Source organism: Rattus norvegicus, chromosome 2 (genome assembly GCF_021556685.1).
Source record: "Rattus norvegicus strain SHRSP/BbbUtx chromosome 2, alternate assembly SHRSP_T2T, whole genome shotgun sequence".
NCBI lineage: Eukaryota > Metazoa > Chordata > Mammalia > Rodentia > Muridae > Rattus > Rattus norvegicus.
In genome coordinates this window covers 132,620,307-132,645,481 of record NC_141535.1, presented here as the reverse complement: position 1 = coordinate 132,645,481, position 25,175 = coordinate 132,620,307, and the positions used below count along the sequence as shown (strand labels likewise).

The following is a 25,175-nucleotide window of genomic DNA, read 5'->3' as shown; positions in this document are numbered from 1 at the left end:
CAATCAGCGTAAAACATGAGAATACTATTTCTTTTTCTTATTTTCAATTTCTTTCAATTAAGTGATTCATACTTCAATGGAACATATTTCTATTTAAAATTGATCTTAACCTCATGGATAGATTATCTAAACCTTCATCAGTTTGATTAAATAACTTTCTTAGAACAAAGGTGCTGCAGAAACCCAAAATGATACTCACAAATATTGAACCAGGCAACTTTTTGTCTTCAAAAATACTCATAAGAGATTTCCCAAACAAACATTTCTTTGTTGGTTGTGGTGGATTTTGAGAAGGTACTGGTGGGTTGGTATATACATTGCCTTCATGTTTCTCTGAATCTAAGAAGGGAAAACATTGGTGTAACTGAACTCACTCAACCTGAACACACCCTTTTCATTTATAGTGTGCATGACTTTTGCAATAACACAAACACACAGAAAATAACTAATTAATACTGTAACATTTATAACAATTTTGCTTCATAAGGCCCTGGATATATAGTTCTATATGGCCCATACTACTGTATAAAGAATAAGTTCTTGTGTTTGCCTTGAAAGCTATGCATAAAGGTATCAGAATCAAGCAGTCATATAGTACCAGTCTCTTAGTCCCCCTGGGTGACTTTCTAACTGTCATGGGAAACAGTGAATTTAACAACTGTGTCTGTCCTTCACAGAACAATTTGCCTGACCACATTACTGTTATAGTCCTTGTCGTTCTCCACTGATCTGTGAGCTCAAATCTGAGATCGTAGTGTCATTGTGAGCTCAAATCTGAGATCACAGTGACTCTGATAACCTATGTGTACATTATGTTATATTTTCAGATTTTCCTAAGAGCCTAGCATGGTGGCACATGCCATTATTCCCAGATCACAGGGAGCAGAGCCAAGAGGATCTCTCTAAACTTGATGTCAGCTAGGTACACAAAGCAAGATCCATGACAACCAGAGCTGTTACATAGACAAAATCCAATTTGCTATTGAGTTGATATTCTCTTTATTTTAAGAATCTATGTTAAGACTCAATATATCGCTGTAATTATCATTTCTTCACATATTCTTAATTAATTGCTTAGTCTCATTTCTGGGATTAACCTCTAACATAACTAAGGACCAGTAGAAAGAGGTTCTAAAATTTGGAGGCAAATTCTAACAATAGGATAATACCTAGCCCATGTTCAGTTTCCTTCATGTTTCTGATGTTTGTTGGCATATTCTGGGAATATGAAGACTTTACTCTGGGAGTATAAAAGAATGATGTTTCATACCAAACTAAAACCAAGTTCTCTCTGAATATTTTTGGAGAGTTTTCAATTATAAATTTTACCAGAGAAATCTGCGACGAAATAGGACAAACACAGAAGGTCTCTGTCATTTTGCCTTGTTGCAAACCCCATTTCACTTATTAGTCTTGAAGGCTAAAAATATGACCATATCTGATAAAAAACAATCCAAATTTGCAATGACTTTGTTTTGTTGGGAAAACCCACTTGAAAACAAGTAGAATTTCACACATTCTGTATTGATTATATCAGAATTAAGTCTTGATTGCTGAACCCAGTACCCAGGATTATTAATAATTTTTATATCATTTCACAGTATTTGTTCTCATCGGTGAGTCTAAGGATAATCTAAAAGACAATGATATTAACTGAATCCATGCACTCAAATACCCATTTATATTTTACTTGAAATGCACCAATGATTCCTCCTCTCCAGAGGAACACATTTCAAAGCTGTACTTAATTTACACAATGAAACAAAAACAAAACAATCAACAATAACAACAACAAAATAACCCATTTTCTCAGGATATTCCTGTTTTCCTGTCTCATTGTAAAGGCTTATCAAAGCTAGGCATGAAGTTCGTATCTAATTACCTTTTTGGCAATATCATTTGTCCCTCCATTATTGGAAGAGCTGGGCATGAATGAGAGACATGGGGCTATCCAAACAGATAGATGGTAAGAAGACATTTCATTAACAGAAGAATTACTTTTAATTTCATATAATATTCGAAAAGGTTGCCTCAGAATAGCAGCATTTGCAGTTGACAGTTTTTCTAAAAGACTGAACACAGAGACAGTTATTTTGAAACAAGTATACTCAATTTCTAAATATGAATGAAAGGAACAGAGTAATTGGATCGATTGCTGGATGCTCTGAAAATAAAATGAAAGAATTTTTACTCAAATTATTACTTGAAATATTTATCCAATTCAGAAAAAAAGACAAATCTAATTGGAATGTGGCAGTAGGATAATAAGCCAGGGCTACTCTAATTCCCACTGTAACTCACACTTCTCTTTTGAAAGTGTCTTGTGTGTTTGTGAACAATTGAAACCTTTTGCTACCTGTCAATGTTTTTAGTAAATATTTCTGTGATATATTATTTCTAGTGTGTGTAAGCAAATACTACTTCTATTTTGTTGATGTTGTTCACACAGTTTGCCAACAATTACCTCTGCACTGTGTCTAATTTCTCGTAGTCATTGACCTTTTTGGTTACAACAATCCACTCATCATAGAGTTTTGAAGTCATCAGAATTCCTTCAATGTTTTGTAGGAAGTTCTTATAAAGGGAGGAAAAATATTTTGTGGAAAAATTTAATCATGAAAATTGTTCAAAGTACATTCTTCTGTAAATTTCAGTTTAGTTCCAACTTTCTTCACAGCTCCCAAAATTTCCCCTAAGTAGAACATTCCCTGAAATATATGTCCAGTAAGTTTCATCAATTTAAACCAGAAATCAAAGCGTAGATTTTCAGATTTATTTTGACTATAGAAAAACCTTTTCTTAGATCAGCATTCCGCTAGTGGACGGCTGAGCAAACTAACACATATACGTGATCAATACTTCAGCTTAAATACGCTTTTTAAATGATAGAAACATACCATTATGGTAACCACAACAAAGACAACCATAGGAACTCTTATCTGATTTCTCAGGAGCACAAAGCCATGTCTGGTACTGGAAGCATGGAGGCACATGTGGTCTGGTTCTTAGAGAACGTCCTGCCCCTATTTCACTAAACAAGTGTGACTCCTAACTCTATTATAAATATTTAACTTAATATTCACAGATAATATAGCCCTGACCCATCAAAAATGTTCTCTTTGCAATGGATGGAGACTACTATTAAAAACTACAGCTATTCAAGTTCCAAAGAAAAAAATACCTTGTGACACTGAGCCTCAGTTTGTACATACACATACTAAGTCCTGAACTGTGGTCTCCAAACAGGTGTAAAGAGAATCAGAAAGATTGTACACCGGAGTATAGTAACATTTGCTTTGAGATTGGGTCTCCGAGAAATGAGGGTAGGGTTCACCTTTGATAGCCCAAGAATAGCATTGCTTAAAAAATTTCTAAGCAAAACATCATTCAAGTTATTAACACTAACAGTGGAGATTTGAGCTTACCAGATTTATCTCATACCTATTTACTGTCACTCAAGGGAATGCAAAAGGAAGAACACTACTCCCATAGACTCAGAGAAATCCTGAGGATGGATGATGGAAGGACTTTCCCTACCTTAAAGATGCATGCCACTACATAAACAGATTGTTTGGTTATCTCTTCTTCTGAATCTAATTTGTCCTTTTCTGTTTGGCACAAGGTTACACTCAGAGATACTGTAAACGTACCCTTGATTGTGGGTATACCCTTTCCTTTTTAGTAGGAACAGCATGTCCTGAGAAGAAGATAGGGAAACACCTGTCAGGCTTCATGCAGCACAGGGCATGATTGTCTCCTTGAGAAAAAGACCAATGGTGGGCACAGGTGCCGTGCAAAGACTGGCATGAACACAGAGGACCTCAAGCTAGTTTTGTGCCTCAGTCTATTTTTGTACAAATCCTACCCTAATGGTAACCCTTTAAGATCAGGTAACATTTCTTTTTATCAGATTAAATCCAACTTTTCCAATAGACAGTTCCTGAATAGCCCACTCTCATCTTCCTATTGAAAAACCAATGATTTGAGACACAGTTTTTACTCCACATTGTGATAGAAGTGAAGGGGTCAGGTATTTGTGAAGCAGGAATTTGTCTTAAGAGAGCCAGAGAAGAACCATGTGATACATACCAGAATTGCCGAGAACCTGCCGATGGCAGGTTGCCATCATGATAAATGGAAATAAGTTCTCTTCCAAACAGTTTTTCTCCCTCATTAACTCTTGGGATGGTGCATACCTTGTCCGGGTGGGGCACAGAGACCCTGTACCACCACGATGTTATAGAAGTTCTTTGTTTCTTAAGACGTTTTCTCTTTATATCTGAGGAGGAGATAGGATCATTACATGGTATAGTATATACCTTTATGAAACCAAATTTCAATTGCAAAATGTCCGTTATAATGAGTTGATCATCCTGTTGTGCTTATATAGCCTTCTTCCCATATAACCTACATTGTTTTTAATCTTATTGATGTCTCTAAGACATGGTCTAGTGTTCTCCAATGGGAATTCTTGCAAGATGATGCTCTCTACCTCCACACTGTATCATGAAATACTAGATACATAGGTTTAATAAGCTCCCTGAACTACATACAGGCTGTTGCTTCAGTAGTCATATCCATTTTCATAACCTCTCTCCCTTCATTCACATTAAGAAATTTTCTATTTTTTCAAATGTCATGGTGAAGCTCTTTTCTTCCTATGTTTTCTTGTTCAACATTTTGAAGAACCATTGTTAAGTTTATTACAATAACAGCATGTCCCCCTCATGAGAAAATACACATGACTATTTTTGTCCAACATGGGACTCATCTTCCTGTAGTCTACATTCAAAACTGAAATCTAAGTTTCTTTTTCCCTTCTACATTTTCTTTTAGAATATTGGACCAGAATAAAAATTTTAATATATGTTATTTAAAACAAATAAATTAAAATAAACAAATTAGTCATATAATACAATAAAAATACTCTTCCTCATTGTTGAACATATTGTCTGTCTGGCTATCTAATGCAAAATCATGAGGGCTTAAATCACAAGTAAAATTATATAGGCTGACAAAGATGTCAGTGTTTGTGTGTATATTTGTGAATATATATATATATATATATATATATATATATATATATACCAAAACACATTTCAAAACTTTTACTCAGAATTGTTTCTGTCTAAAGAAAATGCAGAAACAAAAACTGGAGCAGAGACAGAAGGAAAGGCCATCCAGAGATTGCCATAATATCTGATCAATCCCATGTATAGACACCAAACTATGACAATTGCTGATGCAAAGATATGTGTGCAGACAGGATCTACCAGCTGTCTTTTGTGAGGATCTACCAGCATCTGACTGAGACAGATGCAGATACTTGCAGCCAACCATCCAACTGAACCCTGGGTCCCCAATGGAAGACTTAGGGGAAGGAATAAAGAAGGAAAAGGGCTAACAACCCTATAGGAAGATCAACAGTATTGATTAAATGGACCCCTCAGAGTTGCCAGGATACCAGGATATTCGCCAACAAACCAAGAGCATATATTGCCAGTTTGCAGCCCCTGCTAGATATGATGCAGATGCCTGTCTTTTCTGGCCTCAGTAGGAGGGGACGTACTTGTTTCTGTGGAGCCTTGATGATGCAGAGAAGGGGGATGCCAGAGGGGTGAGATAGGAGAAGAACAGTTGGCTGGGGAGCACCCTCTTAGAGGCAAAGTGGAAGGGCAATGAGGTGGGGTATTCTTGGTGTGAGACCAGGAATGGGACATTTCAAATGTAAATAAAATAATTAATAAAACATAAAAAGAAAAAATTTAAAAGAAATCAAGAGGTGTAAGAGGGAGGTTTTCAAAAGGAGAGTAAGGAAAGATTATATATAAAAGTATTGTATCATTTGATTAAGAATTTTAAAAAACTTCAGAAGCTCCAGGATATCTATGTTAAGTGACAATTCAACTCTAGATATAGGTCTAAAAAATATTTGTTATATGATTTGAAATGAGATTAGAGACTGGGCTACAAGTTTAAGGTGATTTCTATTCAAGTCTATAACAGATTATCTTCAGTCCCATACATACAATTTTTCTATGTAGCTTTCATTGTAATAGTTTATCAAAATGCAGTTCATAAGTTATTTTGTGTTCTAATCATGAAATCACTTGTCTTGTCTTAGGCCTGCTATTCTAATGGGACAAAAATCTGTGTACACAATGTCTTGGCATACCAGTTTATGTTGAATATCTGCCTGGAAAAAATGAAATGTTCTCCCTATAAACAAGACTAGTCTTCACATTAGAATTTAGAGTTCTCTTAAAGTGGACCTGGAATATATTGTTTAATTCTTCTTTTGTTTTTTATAGTGCCCCTCTCCCTAGCAAGAGAATGATAGTATATTACAATATTTGATGATAAATTAAAATGGGAACTATGAAAAGCCACCTGAAGGAAGATGTTAGACTCACTTTTTGCTGCTGGCTTCCTGCTAAGTCTCTGGACTTTAAGATGAATTGCCCCTGCGCATCAGATTTTAGATATATCTTGAACAGATGAAGTAGGGAATTATCATTGTAAGATGTCTTAATTCTTGTGGACTGAAGTTCTTTGGAACATTTATCATCATAATATCATGTGGACACTCATGCCCTATAAGAAAAATACATGAATTGTAACTAATGTTACTGAATATGGGCAACCCTTCTGATACAATTTAGAATACTTTGTTGTACTTCTCCTCTTCCTCCTATTTCTCCTCTTCTTCTTCCTACTTCACCTCTTCCTCCTCCTCCTCCTCCTAATCCTCCTCTCTCTTTTACCTTCTCTATCTCTCCTCTTCTATCCTCCGCTTCCTCTTCCTTCTTCTTCGAGCTAAGAGGATTTTCTGTAATTATCACCAAATAATTTTTTGAAATTGTTTTTACAGACACAAGATGTCTAGAGTTTTATTTTGTTTGCTTTTCAGGAAAATTCTGTTTCTCAAATAGAATAAATTTCAATCATTCTTTTTCTCAGACCACAGATTATTGCATGTGACCTGTTATCTTGTATCTGAAGGTTATAAAAGTTATTGATTATGATTTAAATAAATAAAATGATTTAAATAAATAAAAGTATGTTTAAGTCATTTTTCTTTAGGTGTTTGAGTATAAGATGAAATCATAAAAAATTGAGAATTCACACAAGTCAGCTAGTCCCTCCTTAGATTTCCTTGGTATTTATTACCTTGGAGTGCTCTTGGAACTTTCCCATGGCCAGGACAGAACCACAGCTGATAATCTTCAATGTTCTAGAAGATAAAAAGTACCAACCATCACAAATAAACTGACATCAGAGACTTGAAGAGTCTAGCAATTTCCTTTACTTAACATTTGTAGCTCTCTAGAAAAGAAATTATTTAGACCAGTATTAATGATATGTCTTCTGATCACAGGTTTGAGTAAACGGAACTGATTTCAGGAGAAAACATTTGAGAACTTGTCTTTCCTCTCTGAGGGAGCATTGATCTATTGATCCACAATAAAATAAAAAGTTACATTCAGCCATTAATACTACCCAAGACAAATATTATTAGGAAATTTCTTACATCTGTGCAGAATCTGTCTGGAATATTTAAAATCGACTTAACATGAGCACACAACCTAGTGCTCACAGATGCACATACTCACGATGACTATGATAAGTTTAGCAAAGAAACATTTGAAAGATATGATAACTTCAGCCACAGTGAAAAAAATAGTCAAAAAAAGAGTTTTTGAGGGTACATAGGAGTCAAAACAGCCTTTCACTTTCATTAAGGGATGTCCAGTCTGTGGAGATGAAGGACATGTGTCTATCCTGAAAAATAGGCCCAATGCTAAAAGCAAGTTCTAGAACGTATTTGCTGCACACAGTGTTATGGATCCATTTTAAATGATCATCTAAATAGAACATTCTGTTGAAATATTGAGCACTATCCAGGAGTGGCTCAAACTGGAATTATTAATTTTATTTTCTTGTAGACAAATATTTAAAACCAATGACATTGACCCCTAGAGTTTTAAGTATTAAGCTATCAGACAAAAAGGACTCAAGGGGACTCACCGGCCAAACACCCGTCCATATCCCAAGATACAAAAAGAGGAGCTAATAAGACAGAAAGAAAAAAAACACAGATAGAGGGAAAGACAGAGAAGCATAGAGACAGAGAGACAGACTGACATGCAGATTCTAAATGTACAAACTCACAGAAAGTGATAGACAAGGATACACACACAGAGGAAGATACACACAGTTACACAGAGGTACACATTCACATTTAAAAGTAGAAAGACAAAGATACACACAGATATGTATTCAGAAAGAGCATAGAAATATAGACACTTTTATTAAAGGTTTATTAAAAGTTAAAAATAAACACACCAGAACATGTACTCCATACAGAGAAATAGGTAATATAGTCTAATTTTCAAGAAAAGAAAGGAAGAAAATATTCCATCTAAGATTAGCATCTGTTAAATTAGGTGTGGGCATATGACAAATTAATCACAATTTATTACAATGTATGTCTATTATCTAGTGAAATTAAACATATAGCTCAAACCATTGGGCTATCAGTTTCATTTCACATAAAACTAGGCAAGAATTTAAGAAAAAGCATCACCCTGAGGACTATTATTATGTCTTTGATGCCTTTAGTTTCGAAAGGAGGCATTTGCAAAATATGATTTGTAAATGTATCATGATCAAATTTCTTCTGTATTTACACATTTCCACATATGTGAATCTCAAAAGAAAAACTCAATTTTAACTCAAAGTAGACTGAAAGTAACTTACATGTTTTCTCACCACTGGTAGGAACTTCTGATTATGTCATTCACCGTATCGATGTTTGTTACTGTCAAATACAGAGACTATAGAACATACAGAGAAAAAAATCCTATTAAAAAAACTGGAAAGCTCATGAATACAAAATTAGTATGGTCTAATCGTTATTTATAATTAACAATCTGTAACAATGCCTCTTAATTTCTTCCTATAAGATATGTCTGGAAGACACTTAGTGTAACATATTTATCTTAAAATTTAGTACTTTGGTACTGAGAAATCAAACATGAATATAACAAGTTGTGTATGTTAAAGGGAGACTGAGAAGCCTGGGTGGTAAGGCTCAAAATCCTGATTTTTCTTTCATTATGGCAGAAGGCAGTCTGGGAGGGCACTAAAAATGAGAGCAGAGACGTTTGCTTCCTCCCCAACTAGACTTCCATCATTACAGCCTAACTTTCATGGGCTACATGTTCACAGTTCTAGGGAAATGAGGATGAGAAGCAACTAAAATTATTTTTATAAAAATTAAAATTAGTGACCACGCTCATCATATCAGAGTTAATAAATACTTAGATAATAAACAGATATAGAGTGTAGAAAACTTTTATGATGATAGATCTAGGAATCCAAAATGAATATTTTAGAATCAAGACCCTATTCCTTAACACTCCCAGGTAAAAATAAGGTACTTGTACTATTAGCTCTCTACTGCCACTCACATTTAGAAACTGCTCCAGAGACCTAGGAAGACAGCAAGAAGAAAATAGCATGAAATCAAAGCATAGTAGTCTGAGAAGAAACCACTGATGTCCTGGAAGTCTAATACATAACCTGACAGAGAGTAGATAAGTATATTTTTAGGAAGTTATTTTCTATAGTATCAGATATCTGTGATGAGGATTGTTAAGTGTCTAGGAAACAGTTCCTTACATAAGACACACAGCACAACTGTGTACCGTCACTATCTGGAACAACAACCTTAAATCAAGACCAAAGGAAACCACTTCACAAATCCCAACATCTCAGAAAGAATCAATTATAAAAAATGCCTTCACCAAGAGCAACCTGGAGAGAATAGTGCTTATTCAGCATACAGTTCCATATCATTGAAGAAATTCAGCTAGGTTCTCTAACAGGGCAGGAACTTGGAAGTAGGAGATGATGCTGTGGCCATGTGGAATGCTGTTTACTGGCTTGCTGCCTGGGTTTTTTTTAAACTACTCTTTTTTTTATTTTTATTTGTTTAGACACATTTCTTTACTTACATTTCAAATGTCATTCCCCTTCCCAGTTTCCTGTCCATAAGCACCCATCCCCTCCCCTAACTCTTCCCCGTAGAGGGGAAGATTGTTATTGAATGATCAGTGTTACTCCATTATTGAATATGAGAAGTATTATATTTAGAGATGGTATAAAGTGTCACATGACAGCATTTCAAATGCAAAGAATTAGGTAATTCTATATCAGGGAGAATGAATGGTCATCAATAGTTAGAGGTCCTTTTATTGTTCTTATATATAACATCAGAATAAAAATATGCTATAGGCAATAAAAGAACAACAAAATGAAAAAACTATACATCCTTTCGATTTGGCTTAAAAGTTGATTCATAATAGATTATAATTTTTTCATTTTGCCAATTGATTTCATAGTTGCAAATTACTAACATAAAATTGTTTTGATCTCTTCAACAATAAATGTCCAGTACAGACACAAATCCCATGGGGGAGAAAGCTGAACTCCCAGAAATACAAACAGGGGAGAAAGCTGAACTCCCAGAAATACAAACAATCTTGAGAATGCCAGGAGACCACCACTTCTGCTCACATTGCTGACCCAAGAGGAACCTGTACAGTGTCCTCTAGGTAGAGGAATATCAGCTGCAGGAATCTGCTTACTGCCTGTGCTTGGAACTGAACAGAACCGGTGCCACAGCTGCCTGCATACCAATCCAGTGGGGGAGAGAGCTAGACCCTGAAAAGTGCAGACACTCCTTAGAACTTAGAGGAGACAACTACTTTCTGCCCACATTCCTGACACAAGAGGAAACTGCCTAGTACCCACTGTGCCCTCTGGGCACAAGGACCTAGGAGCAGTCAGGGGCACAGAGAGCTGAAAGCCATTCATGAGGAACACCTACACATCTGAGAGTAGAGGTAAACCAACTCTTCTGTGCCAAACAAGCCTGGAGGCGTCAGGTCACAAAACCCAGGAGCAGCTCTCTGTTCCCAGATCCAGCTGAAAGAAAATAGGTCTACATGAGTGCTGACAAACTGAACTACAGGGGGGTTAAGTCACTGTCAGAGACAGCAAGACAAGCTAACAACAGAGACAACCTGATGGCTAGAGGCAAGCACAGGAACCTAAGCAACAGAAACCAAGACTTCTTGGAAACATTAGATCCCAATTCTCCCACCAAAGGAAATACATGATGTCCAAACACACAGAAAAAGCAAGATTTAGATTGCAATCACATCTTAGGATAATAATAGAGGACTTTAAGAAAGACATAAAAATCTTCCTTAAAGAATTACAGGAAAACCCAGCCAAACAGATGAAGGAATTGAACAAAACCATCCAGGATCTAAAAATGGAAATAGAAACAATAAAGCACAAAGAGAGACAAACCTGATGATAGAAAACCTAGGGAAGATCAGGAGTCATAGATGCAAGCATCACCAACAGAATACAAGAGATAGAAGAGAGAATCTCAGGGGAAGAAGATACCATAGAAAACATTGACTGAACTGTCGATGAAATTGTGAAATGCAAAAAGCTCCTAGCTCAAAACATCCCGTAAATCCAGGACACAATGAGAAGATCAAACCTAAAGGTAATAGATAAAAAATAATAGGTATAGAAGAGAGTGAAGATTCCTAACCTAATGGGCCAGTACATATCCTCAACAAAATTATAGAAGAAAACTTCACTAACCAAAGAGATGCCCATAAACATACAAGAAGCATACAGAACTCCAAATAGATTGGACCAGAAAAGAAATTCCTCCAATTACATAAAATGAAAAACACTAAACACACAAACTAAAGAAAGACTATTAAAAGCAGTAAGTGGAAAAGATCAAGTAACACATAAACGCAGACCTATAAGAATTGCACCAGACTTCTCACCAGAGACTATAAAAGCCAGAAGATACTGGACAAATGCCTTGCATACTAAGAGAACACAAAAGCCATCCAAGGCTACTATATCCAACAAAAATCTCAATTAACATAAATGGAGAAACCAAGATATTCTATGACAAAACCAAATTTACACAATATCTTTGTACAAATCAGGGCCTACAAAAGATAATAAATGGAAAACTCCAGCATAAAGAGGGAAACTACACTCTAGAAAAAGCAAGAAAATAATTTCCTTGCAACTAAAGCAAGAGAGAGACATAAACACAATTCCACCTATGACAACAAAATTAAAAAGAAGCAAAAATCACTATTCGTTAATATTTCTTGACATCAATGAACTTAATTACCAAAAAAAAAAGAGAGAGTATACATTAGCAGTTTGACAGCAGACCTAAAGGCTCTAGAACAAAAAGTAGCAAATACACCCAAGAGGAGTAAAAAGAATTAAATTATCAAACTCAGGTCTGAAATCAAACAAGTAGAAACAAAAAAAGGACTATACAAAGAATCAAGAAAACCAAGAACTAGTTCTTTGAGAAAATTAGCAAGATAGATAAACCCTTAGCCAGACTAACCAGAGGCTCATAGAGTGCAACGAAGTTAACAAAATGAGAAATGAAAAGGGAGAAATAACAACAGAATCTGGGGAAATTCAAAAATTATCAACTACTACTCTAAAAGCCTATATTCAAAAAAAAAAACTGAAAAATCTGGTAGAAATGGACAATTTTCTAGACAAATACCAGGTACCAGGGTTAAATTAGGATCACATAAATCATATAAACAATACCATAACTCCAAAAGAAATATAAGCATTTATTAAGTCCCCAAGCAAAAAGAGTCCAAGACCAGATGGGATTATTGCAGAATTCTCAGACCTTCATAGAAGATCTAATACCAATACTGTCCAAACTATTCTACAAGGTAGAAAGAGAAGGAATATACCCATTTCCTTCTATGAAGCCATAATTATGCTTATACCTAAACCACACAACGACCCAACAAAGAGGACATCAGACCAATTTCACTTATGAATATCAACCCAAAAATACTCAATAAAATTCTGGCAAACAGAATCTAAGGACACATCAAAATAATCATTCATAATCATGAAGTAGGCTTCATTTCAGGGATGCAGGGATGATCCAATATATGGAAAAACCATCAACATAATCCACTATATAAACATTCTCAAAGAAAAATCCCCATGATCATTTCATTAGATGCTGAGAAAGCATATGGCAAAATTCAAAACCCTTCTGAATAAAAGTCCTGGGAAAGATCAGGAATTCAAGGCCCATAGCTAAACATGGTAAAAGCAATATATGGCAAACCAGTAGCTAACATCAAACTAAATGGAGAGAAACTTGAAGCAATCCCACTAAAATCAGGGACTTGACAAGGCTGGACACTCTCTCCCTACTAACTCTAAGTCCTAACCAGATCAGTCAGACAACAAAAGGAGGTCAAAAGGAAACAATTTGGAAAGGAAGAAGTCGAAATATCACTAGTAGCAAATGATATGATAGTATATTTAAGTGACCCCAAAAGTTCCACCAGAGAAATACTAAGCCTGATAAACAACGTCAGCAAAGTGGCTGCATATAAAATTAACTCAACCAAATCAGGAGACTTCCTCTACTCAAAGGATTAACAGGCTGAGAAAGAAAATAGGGAAATGATACTCTTCACAATAGTCACAAATAACATAAAACACCCCATCCAGTGTTACTCTAACCAAGTAAATGAAAGATCTGTATGATGAAAATTCTAAATCTCTGAAGAAAGAAATTGAAGAAGATCTCAGAAGATGGAAAAATTTCCCAGGTTCATGAATTGGCAGGATTAACATAGTAAAAATGCTCATTTTGCCAAAAGCAATATTCAAATTCAATGCAATCCCCATCAAAATTCCAACTCAATTCCTCATGGAGTTAGAAAGAGCAATTTGCAAATTCATTGGGAATAACAAAAACCCCAGGATATTGAAAATTATACTCAACAATAAAAGAATTTCTGCGGAATGACCATCCCTGACCTCAAGGAGTATTACAGTGCAATAGTGATAGACACTGTATGGTGTTGGTACAGAGACAGGCAGGTAGATCAGTGGAATAGAATGAAGACTCAGAAATGAACCCACATACCTATGGTCACTTGATCTGTGACAGAAAAGTTAAAAACCATCCAATGGAAAAAAGATAGCATCTTCAACAAATGGTGCTTGTTCAACTGGAGGCCAGCATGTAGAAGAATGCAAATTGATCATTTTATTACCCTGTACAAAGCATAAGTCCAAGTGGATCAAGGACCTCTACATAAAATGAGATACACTGAAACTAATAGAAGAAAAATTGGGGAAGGTTCTCAATTACATTGGAACTGGTGATAATTTCCTGAACAAAACACCAATGGCTTATGCTCTAAGATCAAGAATCAACAAATGGGACCTCAGAAAACTGCAAAGCTTCTGTAATCCAAGGAATCCTATCATTAGGACAAGACTACAACCAACAGATTGGGAAAAGATCTTTACCAATCCTGCATCTGAGAGATGGCTAATATCCAAAATATAAAAAGAACTCAAGAAGTTAGAGTCCAGAGAGCCAAATAACCCTACTAAAAATGGGGTACAGAGCTAAACAAAACATTCTCAGCTGAGGATTATTGAACGGCCAAAAAACACCTAAAGAAAAGTTCAACATCCTTAGCCATCAGGGAAACACAAATCAAAACAACCCTGAGATTCTACCTCACTCCAGTCACAAAGGCTAAGATCAAAAACTCAGCTGACAGCAGATGCTGATGAGGAGGTGGAGAAAGAGAAACACTCCTCCATTTTTGGTAGTATTGCAAACTGTTACAACCTCTCTGGAAATCAGTCTGGGGGTCATCAGAAAACTGTACATTGCAGTACCCAGCTGTACCCCTCCTGGGCCTATACTCAAAGGATTCTTCAACATACAACAAAGACACATGCTCCACTATGTTCATAGCAGCCTTATTTATAATAGCCAGAAGCTGGAAAGAACCCAGATGCCCTTCAACAGAGGAATGGATACAGAAATTGTGGTACATCTACACAATGGAGTACTACTCGGTTATCAAAAACAATGACTTCATGAAATCATAGGCAAATGGAATGAACTAGAGAATATAATCATAGAGAATATAATCATATATTCTAATCATAATATATACATATATATATACATATATATATTGCATGCTGACAGGAGCCTGATATGGCTGTCTCTTGAGAGACACAGCCAGAACATGTCATGTCAAACACATAGGCCAATGCTAGCAGTAACCATTGAACTGAGAACATGGTCTTCATTGGAGGAATTACAGAAAGGACTGAACGAGCTACAGGGCTTGCAACCCCATAAGAACAACAGTGCTAAACAACTGGAGCTTCCAGGGACTAAACCACTACCCAAAGACTATTCATGGATTGACCCATGTCTCCAGCTTCATATGTAGCAGAGAAATGCCTTGTTTGGCACCAGTGAAGGAGAAGCCCTTGGTTCTGCCCAGGCTGGAACCCCCAGTGTAGGGGAATGTCGGCCATGTGGCAAGAGAGGTCATTGTAGAGGGAAGACCATTATAGAAGAAGGGAAGGGGTAGGTGGCTTATGGCCGGGAACCAAGAAAGGAAATAACATTTTAAATGTAATTAAAAATATCCAATAGAAAATGTTCAGTATATTTTATAACTGCAGTTTATAATCATAATTAGAATTAAGAAAATTGTTATCTATACATTATGGGAATAATGGCAACACTATTTTTGGCATTGATTGAAGTATATTTTTAAAGATAGTTTTAGTTTGTGTCCTTACAGTATCCATTTTTTTGCCTTGATACAGGAGAAACATATATGACCCACTCTGACCTTCAATTAATAACCTTCCTGCCTTTACTCCCTGGGTTCAAGCATAATATATATATATATATATATATATATATATATATATATATATTCCCATTCCCTAATCAAATAAAATAAACTTCAGAAGGTATAGCTATTGTGATTCATGCTCATAACTCTGGCATTGAAAATGATAACCTGGAAGGAGGATTATTCTGAATTTGAGGCGAGCATCTTCCACATAGTGAGGAATAGAATAACAGGGCTAAAATATAAGACCCATTTTAATACAAACTTTTCACTGGTCACTGCTCAACAATGTCAATGTGGTATATGCACGATTTCTCAATTCATTCTTGAACTGCATTTGGAATTTTAAAATACTTTCCTTTTTTCTTCAGAGCAAATGGAATTAATGGTGAATTCTACAAGAGTAGTGTCACAAAATGAAAGTATACAGTTATTTATTTTTGCATGTCTTAAGGTTCTCCTTCCCCACAATTTGAATTCCCTATTCAATCTTTATCATCCTTTTCTTTAGTGGTGTGCCAACACAACACCTCCATAGTCTCACTTTAGGATATCCAAACACTTAGTGACAATGAAAGCACAGACCCAAGTGTCATTTCTTGTAGCTCTGCACCAGCATGGACTTCTCTTCAACCTCAAGTTTTGGGGGGCTTTGCTTGGTCTGAGAACAAGGGCAGCACATAAAGAACTTGGAAAATTTTAGAACTTATACATGCATTGTGCTCATTAACCCTTTCAACATCCCTTGGATGAATAGTATTATTTTAATTACTCAGTTCTTAGATGAGGAAACTATACAGTTGAACTTACAGACTTGCAAAGATCATGTTTCAGAGGCTAACATAAGTACTACCCATGTTTGCAGCAACTCTGGACAGGAGGAGCTTTCTAGGTGGACAGTTGGTTGTAACATAACGTCTGCTCCCTGACCAGAGAAGAGAGGAATGAACTTCTCTGGTTGGTGCAGCACATCAGCTGGAATGAATTTCAGTAAAGTCTTCAGTGATGACAGCAGAGGTTACTGTGTGCCCTATGACCCAGATACCAGAACTCACCACGGAATGGTAGTAAAATCTGTTCTATAGACTATTGATGTGACAGTGGATATGAACATCTAAGAAGGTGTCTTGTTTACTTTTCTGTTGCTATAATAAAACAAGACCTTACAACTTACAGAAGAAAGGGTTTATTTAGGGCCTAAACTTCTAAAGGAATAGGAATATAATATTGTCGTGCTAGGAAGGCCTGGCCTTTGAGTTGTTGCTGAGAATGTACACCTCAGTATTCAACAAGGTAGCAGAGAGCAAACTTAAAATTGTTCTGAGAATATTTAAATCTCGGTGCCTATCCTCAGCAACATGATTCTCCTAGCAAGGCCACATTTCCTAATCTTCCCCAAACAGCTGCCAACTGAAGATCCATGTTAAAATGTCTGAGATTTATAGTGAGGGTGGCATGGGGTTACCATGTTCAGAAAATACTTTTGAGAGGAACACTTGATTATAATAACATTTAGGTAGAGGGTTTTTTCTAATTCAAAGAGCTGTGGTAATGTGCATTTAGGCTCTGTTGCTATCTCAAGGAGCAGTGTTCAGTCCTTGGGAAGACCCAGAAATTTCATCATTTCTCTGATTTTCATAAAATAAATTCTGTATATTTATTTATAGTTGTCTGACAGCAATACTCATAGTTATGTTCTAAGTTGAATGTAGGTTTAAATAGAAGCCAGAATGTCATTCCAGAAAATGTGCTATGACTGTTTGTGGAGCAGGGAAATATCTACACAAAGATATATAATACCACAGAATAATCAAGAACATATTCAAGCGAAATCATCTTGAAGTGCAAATGAAGTGCAAGACATCCCATCAAGGAATGTGCAAACTAAATATTCATAAATGCTAAGGAAATCCAGGGTGTTAACAGTGATGGACAACATAGTCAGAATTCAATCTGAACACCACCAGGGAAAGATCGCTTATGTATATGAGCAAACACAAATGAAGATTTCTAAGTGCATTCGGATGCTTAACTTGAAGAAGAGGGGGAATCTAGTGTGTTATCAGAAACACTGCTCGATTTGGATTGTTTTGAATTAAACCTAAGACATTTTCATGCTGTATCAAAGATGCATATCAACATTAATGAACTAAAAGAAACTAGCAAAACTTTATAACAATAATTTGAAAATGCTACATACTATTGCTCTTGCCTTTTGTTCCACACAGAAGTAGAAGGTAAGTCCATATTGCTGAAGACACTATGAATGTCAGATCCATGAGAGAGAGTGTCATGTTCTGGAACTAATGTGAATGGCCTCCCTGAGGACAAACTTTCATCCTGTGTTGGCACCATTCCAATTTCCAAAGGAGGGAAACAACAAACAGCCCTATTCTGCAATCCAAGGATTGTAGTTGCACACTTATGTTTGGTAACCAAAAATCTCTCTAATTGGACTTATGGCTGCTCAACAAGAGGAGAATTGTACCTGCTCTGGGAAAACTGGCCAACTGACTACCTGAGGTAGTGAAATCATGTTTCATGCAGGAGAACCTACAGCTGCACCTTCCTAACTCAACATAGTACCTAATAGCATTCTCAATATCTGTCCTGACACCGAAAGAAAAGTGTAGCCTCCCTATCAATTGAACTTCTCTTTGCAGCATTTGAAGCTCACTGAATGATGAAGTTTTAAGGTGAAAACAACTGTGCTAGTACAGTTTATTCAAAACTTAAAGCACAAATACATGTAAAACATTATTAGATTTAAGATGATGTGTCTTCCCTTTGAAAATATTAATATAGAATTAACCTTATTTAATGAAAGCATTGCTTTGTCATACAAAGGCTAATAACAATAATATTATAAGGTGTGGATTTGATGGCTTGTTATTATGTATGTTAAAAGCAAATTAACATAGGAAGTTATGAAGATGGAATGTTTTAAATTATTAATAGTTCTTTCATTTTCATATATCAACCTTATTTTCCTTTGCCCTTTCCTTTCTAATATTTTTATTCTGACCAGAATTCTTCCAAAGGTGACTGTCTGCTCAAGTGATTTAATAAGTGAATATATTTAAACGTTTAAAAAATCATTTTATGTTGCTTTTCCATCTAGCTTTCTAATTATGGAAGTACTGTGGATATTTATAGCTATTGAGCTTAAAACATTGTTGGAATCATTATATATTTTGAGGCATTTTTTTAACATTGTGCCAGCCACTCCGCATTTCAAGGTAGCCATATGTTCCTTCCTCAGATTTTTTTAAACTGATATAAATTTAAAGTAAATGCTATGTCTAATCAGAATTTTACTTTCTAAAATTTAGTAAGGTAAAGTTAATTTAGTTGTACTTAAATTTGAAAGTAACCGATATATACATTATACATATCCTCTCTCATCCTCTCTCTCTCTCTCTCTCTCTCTCTCTCTCTCTCTCTCTGTCTCTTTCATACACATAGACACACACACACACACACACACACACACACACACACACACAATTCCTATCAGCTAAGATTTTTTTTTCTTCAAATGTAGTATACTATGCGTGATGGATTTAACTATTAGAGACAAATAAAAGCAAGCACTCCCTGCAAGCTTTACTTTATGGTGAAATTGGTAGGAAAATAAACAGATTAGAATTTGAAAAGTATAATAAAAGATAAAACTCAATAAGGATGACAAAAACTGTATGCTCTGTTATACACATACATATTCACAGATGTGTGCAAGCATGCACATACAAATCCAAATATGGGTAATCCTAAAAACAAGAAATGAACTATAATAGTGTAGAAATACATGGCATTTGAATTTACTCTATAAATTTTGCACTGCATTTCCTTACAGTTGAATATTAGGAAAATGCATTTAGAGTACCCTTCAAATTGTCAATAGAAAAAGAAAATCAAAATTTGTACCTAAATATTTAAAGCATTCAATTATCACTGGTATAAAATACCAAAAACATTTAACTTATGAGACAAAAACATAAGTAACCTATGTGGATGTGGGCTTTATTATTCCATGAGCTTTTCACTTTTCACCTGTGGTAAAATGGAAGGATGTCCATGGTGAAGGAGGTTGTTTCATTCACTGTACAGGAGTAGCAAAGAGAAAAGGGACAAGGCTCCTCACTCCTTCCACTTAGAACATGTAGTGGTGATTTAACTTTATTTACTCATCCTCATCTCTAAAAGATTTAACTAATGCATGGCCGTGCTGTCAAGTGGGAACTAATCTTTTGCAACACAAATGACTTCGGGAGTACATTCCAGTTTCAATCTAGAAAGGCAGAATGATACGTTAATGGTTTGTATTTCATGCCCTCTTTTCAGCATTTCATATGTCTTATGCATTTGTTTAACAGAAATAAGAAAGAAAAAATTCATAGATTAGAAAAGGAGTGGAGAAGTTAGAGGAAAATTTAGTGGTAGGAGAGCTAGAATAAAATGATGCAGTGCAGTATTCACATATAATCTCCCCCAAAATTATCAATCAATTTAAACTATAAAACATCTGGAAAGAAAATAGTCAACTGAATAAATTGTATATGTATATGTATATGTATATGTATATGTATATGTATATGTATATGTATATGTATATGTATATGTATATGTATATGTATATGTATATGTATATGTATATGTATATGTATATGTATATGTATATGTATATGTATATGTATATGTATATGTATATGTATATGTATATGTATGTACGTTCTATACACGTACATGTACATATATACATACATATATATACATACATATATACACATATATATATATATATATAACAATGGCTAAAACCATGACAGAAATGCAAACTAAAATGAATATTAGCTCATAAATAAAATCATTAAGGAAAATGTTTAGTTTTCTAATGTTTCAAGACCCTGATCTGAGGAACAAAACTTGATCACCTCCATAAATGTATGTCACACAGAGCATCAGGCCTAACAGAACCTTTGACAGGCACATTGCATCCCTCTGCTGCTAACATTCCATGGCAGTAACAACACTTTCTGCACACTCAAATGGCATGACACTGAAAAGGAAAACATGGAAGCTGGCGATGTTGAGATTATAACATCGAGAAAGGTAATTTTCACATGCACTTTTCAGTTAAGTAAGACTGGTAACCATTGGAAGGAATCCATTAAAGAGTGAAATTTCCTGAAAGATTAGAATACTGACAAATTACCACCTTAACCTTGTACTCACCCACAGACATTGCTTAGCTGTTTCATCCTCATTTGTAAATGTATTAAAGAAAAATAGTAAAATAGAATGGTTAGCATTGGAATGGCCTATTTATCTGGTTTTGTCTCATATGTAATGGATATCACTTCCACAGTGCTGCAGCCATACCCATGGGCAAAGCCTAATTCAGGTGACCTGGGTATAATCTGAGTACACTGATCAGCCTGTCTACTGAAGGACAACAAGTACAAAAGGTAGAAGGGAGGAGGGAGTACATAGTGCAACTATGTCAACGTTATTCAATTCCAACAGGCAACTATGCAGTTACAGGAAACTATGCCATCACATGAGGTGTGTAGAATTCATATATCTGTCATGCTGAAGACAAATGATTATAACTCAAATACTGAGTATCTTCAAAGGGGCATGTATGAGAAATTTGGTATCTGGCCTATGACATTATTGGAGAGTATAGAAATTGATGCACATCAGATGATGTGTTTGTAAGATGTCTGCTCTAGAGATATGTACAGGGACCTGTATCTTTCTCTATCTTCATCTAGGTTATAACACTGAAACAAAGGTGTCTAGTCATTCCCTCTCACCACACTACACAAACCTAATGCCACTGGCTGAAATAACCATGCACTGCATACAACCTCTAAAGATGAAATATTGTAAACTCTTATTTAAGTCAATTCACTCAGTGCACTGTCGCAGCGTCAAAAGATAGTAACTGTATTAAGTCTACCTATACTTGAACAAATAACAATAAAATAAACAATAAAATAAAACACTGAATTTTGTTCTTAGAAGTATAGTCAAGGTAGCTAAACAGTAAACATCTGTCAAAACGTAAAGGACTTAGTAGTGCATCAAGACAGCCAATAGGTACCAACTCACCCTCTCATTAGTCCAAGTCTTGAAGAGAAGAAGAAAATATTCATTTCTATTTGTTTTTAATAATAATTAAATTGGAACATTATATGCCTCACAACAACCAAAACAAAAAAGTTCATTAAAAAGTTACAGTAAGTTGAAAACAATCTCCCTTTTACTTAACCTAGACACTCTATCCCATTACAAACACAAACACAAACACATTGTCAAAGTAAACAGTAACAGGTCCTCAAGTAAGAGACAACAGCCACAGGGAAATTGGGACAGTAATTGGTATTAACTATTTGCTTATTCCAAATAAAAACTAAATTTAACCTATTTTGAGGTGGAAGATTCTTTGCAATATTAAGAGAAGGCTTACCCCCTAAATTCTTCTTGATTTTTTTGTGTTTCACATCATGTACCCCAGTCCCTCTCATCTCCCTGTCCCTCTCCTATCTGTCCTTCACCTTTGCAACCTTCCCCTCAAAAGGAAAATCAAACAAAACAAAACAAAACAAAAGGAAACATAGAAAATACTTCTCATTGTGGAAATTGTATTGTGTCACAGTGTGTCCAAAAGTATTCCCTTCTGTTCACACATCTCCACTTGCAAATAATCATTTCAATGAATCTTTGGATTAGTCCAAGGACTCTGGTTTTTGTCACACTATCAAAATTGCATCCTCACTGGAATGTCACTTAGCTATCCTGCTGTTTCTCTTTGTCACAGAGATTCTGAAACATTGGATCAGCAGGATTAGCCCTTTGGTACAATACAACAATTCATCACTGGTGTAGATTTTGAGGACAACCAATTCAAACCCCTGGATATGGGACTGCATGATAGCTGAGCTGCTCGCCTTATTGGCTCTCCGTCATTCTCACCATTATGGTGAGCCCTCCAGGCCCCCATTCGGCTGGTGACAGAATGCTAACATGATCAGGAGGCAGGGACGGCTTTCCCACTCTCAAGTTTTCTAGGTGAGTTGACCCACACTCACTCCACCAGTCAGCTGAACTGCACTGCCCAATCAAGGAACAGAGCCTACTCTTCCAATTTCTAATGGTTTAAAATGAGGCCAGCTCTCCAGAGTACCCCAGCCATTGATGGACGAGGCAAGATCTGCAGAGTCCTTGGACATTTACTTTGTCCTACTCAGTTGCCCACACAAGGGATATCCTTATGATCTCTCGTAATAATATGAGCCATGGACAACAACACTGACCCCATCAGTGCATGGCTATTGACCCAGACATGGCCTCCAATGGCAGTATGGGCTAGAACTTTACCATGGCTTCAGGTGGTAAGGCTGGCTACTAATACTTCTTCATCCTCCTCTATACCCTCACATCTTCCGTTCTATCAATTTTCATAATGGAAATGGCATACTTTCATAGAGAACATGATTCTACCAGTTTAAATTGGTGTAATGTTTTAGAACTGAATACAATAGAAATATATGAAATATTGTCAAAGTATCTCTAAGGATAAATAAATGAAAATTTTGAAAAATATTCCCAAATGTAGATATTTGACCACACAAAACTGCATCATGTTACTTTCTTGCCAAGGTTAGACTGTTAAATAATAAATTGTCTACCCAGGGAAGCAATAAAAATAATTAATAGTAATGTAGACAATTGTGAAGAGAAAAAAGTAAGATACCAGGAAACTCGCAAACTAAATTTGAAAAATCCAGGATCTACATGACCACTGCACAGAGCTCTGCTTTTTGGTTGTCAGGTATATAGTTTTGGAAATGAAGCCACAGACAATAACTTCTGGGGAGAAGTAAGAATGTGCAGAGAACTAGGATAAGCAAAGGAGGTATTTAATAGAGACTATGACATGAAAGTAAAATTTGTGTAGACAATAGTTATCTGGTTATTTCCTCTGAACTAAACCTTCCATCCAGGAATGAAGATAAGAAAACTCACAAGGCTGACAGTGGCTCAAGAGGTCAGCAGATTTCCTTCTATTTTTTCCTACACAGTAATTGGCAGTAAAGTCAACAAATCACTGGGTGAGTAAACTCTCTTTTCACAGAAATGCCTACAAGTTGGACATGGAAATGCAGGCATGCTGTTTTCTTGAGTGCAACTTACAATAGGGTGGGCATTTGGTGAAGTAGCTGTACTTGAATCGTTCCTACTCCTGTAAGTTACCCCAGTGAACTCTGTGCATATACCATAACTTTATATATGATTGATTTGGTTTCTATTAACTCAAAATTAGAGTTGCACATTTTAAACACTAGAAGTTGCGCTCCCGTATTTTTTCAGATACAAATAAGTTATTTAACTCTGGTTATCTTACAAAATTATCCAAACCTGATGAAACAAAAAGGCAATTATTGTAGCTGTGGGTCACGGAATTATAACTATCAAAAAAGGAATTTGCGAGACACCACCAGAACCTGAAAGGACAGACCAGATAAACAATTCTCTGCACCCAAATCCCGTGGGAGGGAGAGCTAAACCTACAGAGAGGCATACACGCCTGGGAAACCAGACGAGACTGCACTCTGCACACATCTCTGACGCCAGAGGAAAACACCAAACGCCATCTGGAACCCTGGTGCAAAGAGGCTCCCAGAAATGGCAGTGCAGATCTTCCTGGTTGCTGCCGCCTCAGAGAGCTCGTAGGCAGCACCCTACGAGCAAACTTGAGCCTCGGGACCACAGGTAAGACCAACTATTCTGCTGCAAGAGACCTACCTGGTGAACTCAGGACACACAGAGGCAAAATTCCTCTAGGACCTGGCACCTACTGTGTTTACCAGGAGTCCCACACCCAAGAATCCTGGCCCACAGCAGCTCTCTGCTCCCAGACCCCGTGGGAGAGAGACCTCACTGCCTGGTCAGGTGGGCACTCATGAGGCTGCAGAGCAGAAGAGACCACCAACACTGCCCACCCCTGCCCACATCCCTGGCCCAAGAAGAAACTGTATACGGCCTCTGGGTTCCCGTGGGGGAGGGTCCAGGAGCTGCACGACCCCTGTGCCTGAGACACCGCCGGAACCTGAAAGGACAGACCACATAAACAGTTCTCTGCACCCAAATCCTGTGGGAGGGAGAGTGAAACCTACAGAGAGGCAGACACGCCTGGGAAACCGGGAGAGATGGCACTCTGCACACATCTCTGACGTCAGAGGAAAACACCCCATGAGCAAACTTGAGCTCAGGACCACAGGTAAGATCAACTATTCTGCTGCAAGTGAGCTGCTTGGTGAACTCCAGACACAGGCCCACAGGAACAGCTGAAGACCTGTAGATAGG

The 25,175-nt window shown here is 36.4% G+C and overlaps 1 protein-coding gene across 1 annotated transcript in view; it reads right to left on the bottom strand.

Annotated features, from left to right (window-relative positions):
- Positions 1-25,175, bottom strand: part of Tgap1l12 (GTPase activating protein testicular GAP1 like 12) — a 376,199-nt gene that overhangs the window by 229,043 nt on the left and 121,981 nt on the right. The window contains exons 6-11 of the mRNA XM_087637245.1: positions 8,761-8,837; positions 7,171-7,234; positions 6,414-6,594; positions 4,090-4,279; positions 1,883-2,072; positions 200-339 (exon numbers count right to left, since the gene is read on the bottom strand). The gene's annotated coding sequence lies outside the window, so the exon portion shown is untranslated. The remainder of the gene's footprint in view (positions 1-199; positions 340-1,882; positions 2,073-4,089; positions 4,280-6,413; positions 6,595-7,170; positions 7,235-8,760; positions 8,838-25,175) is intronic.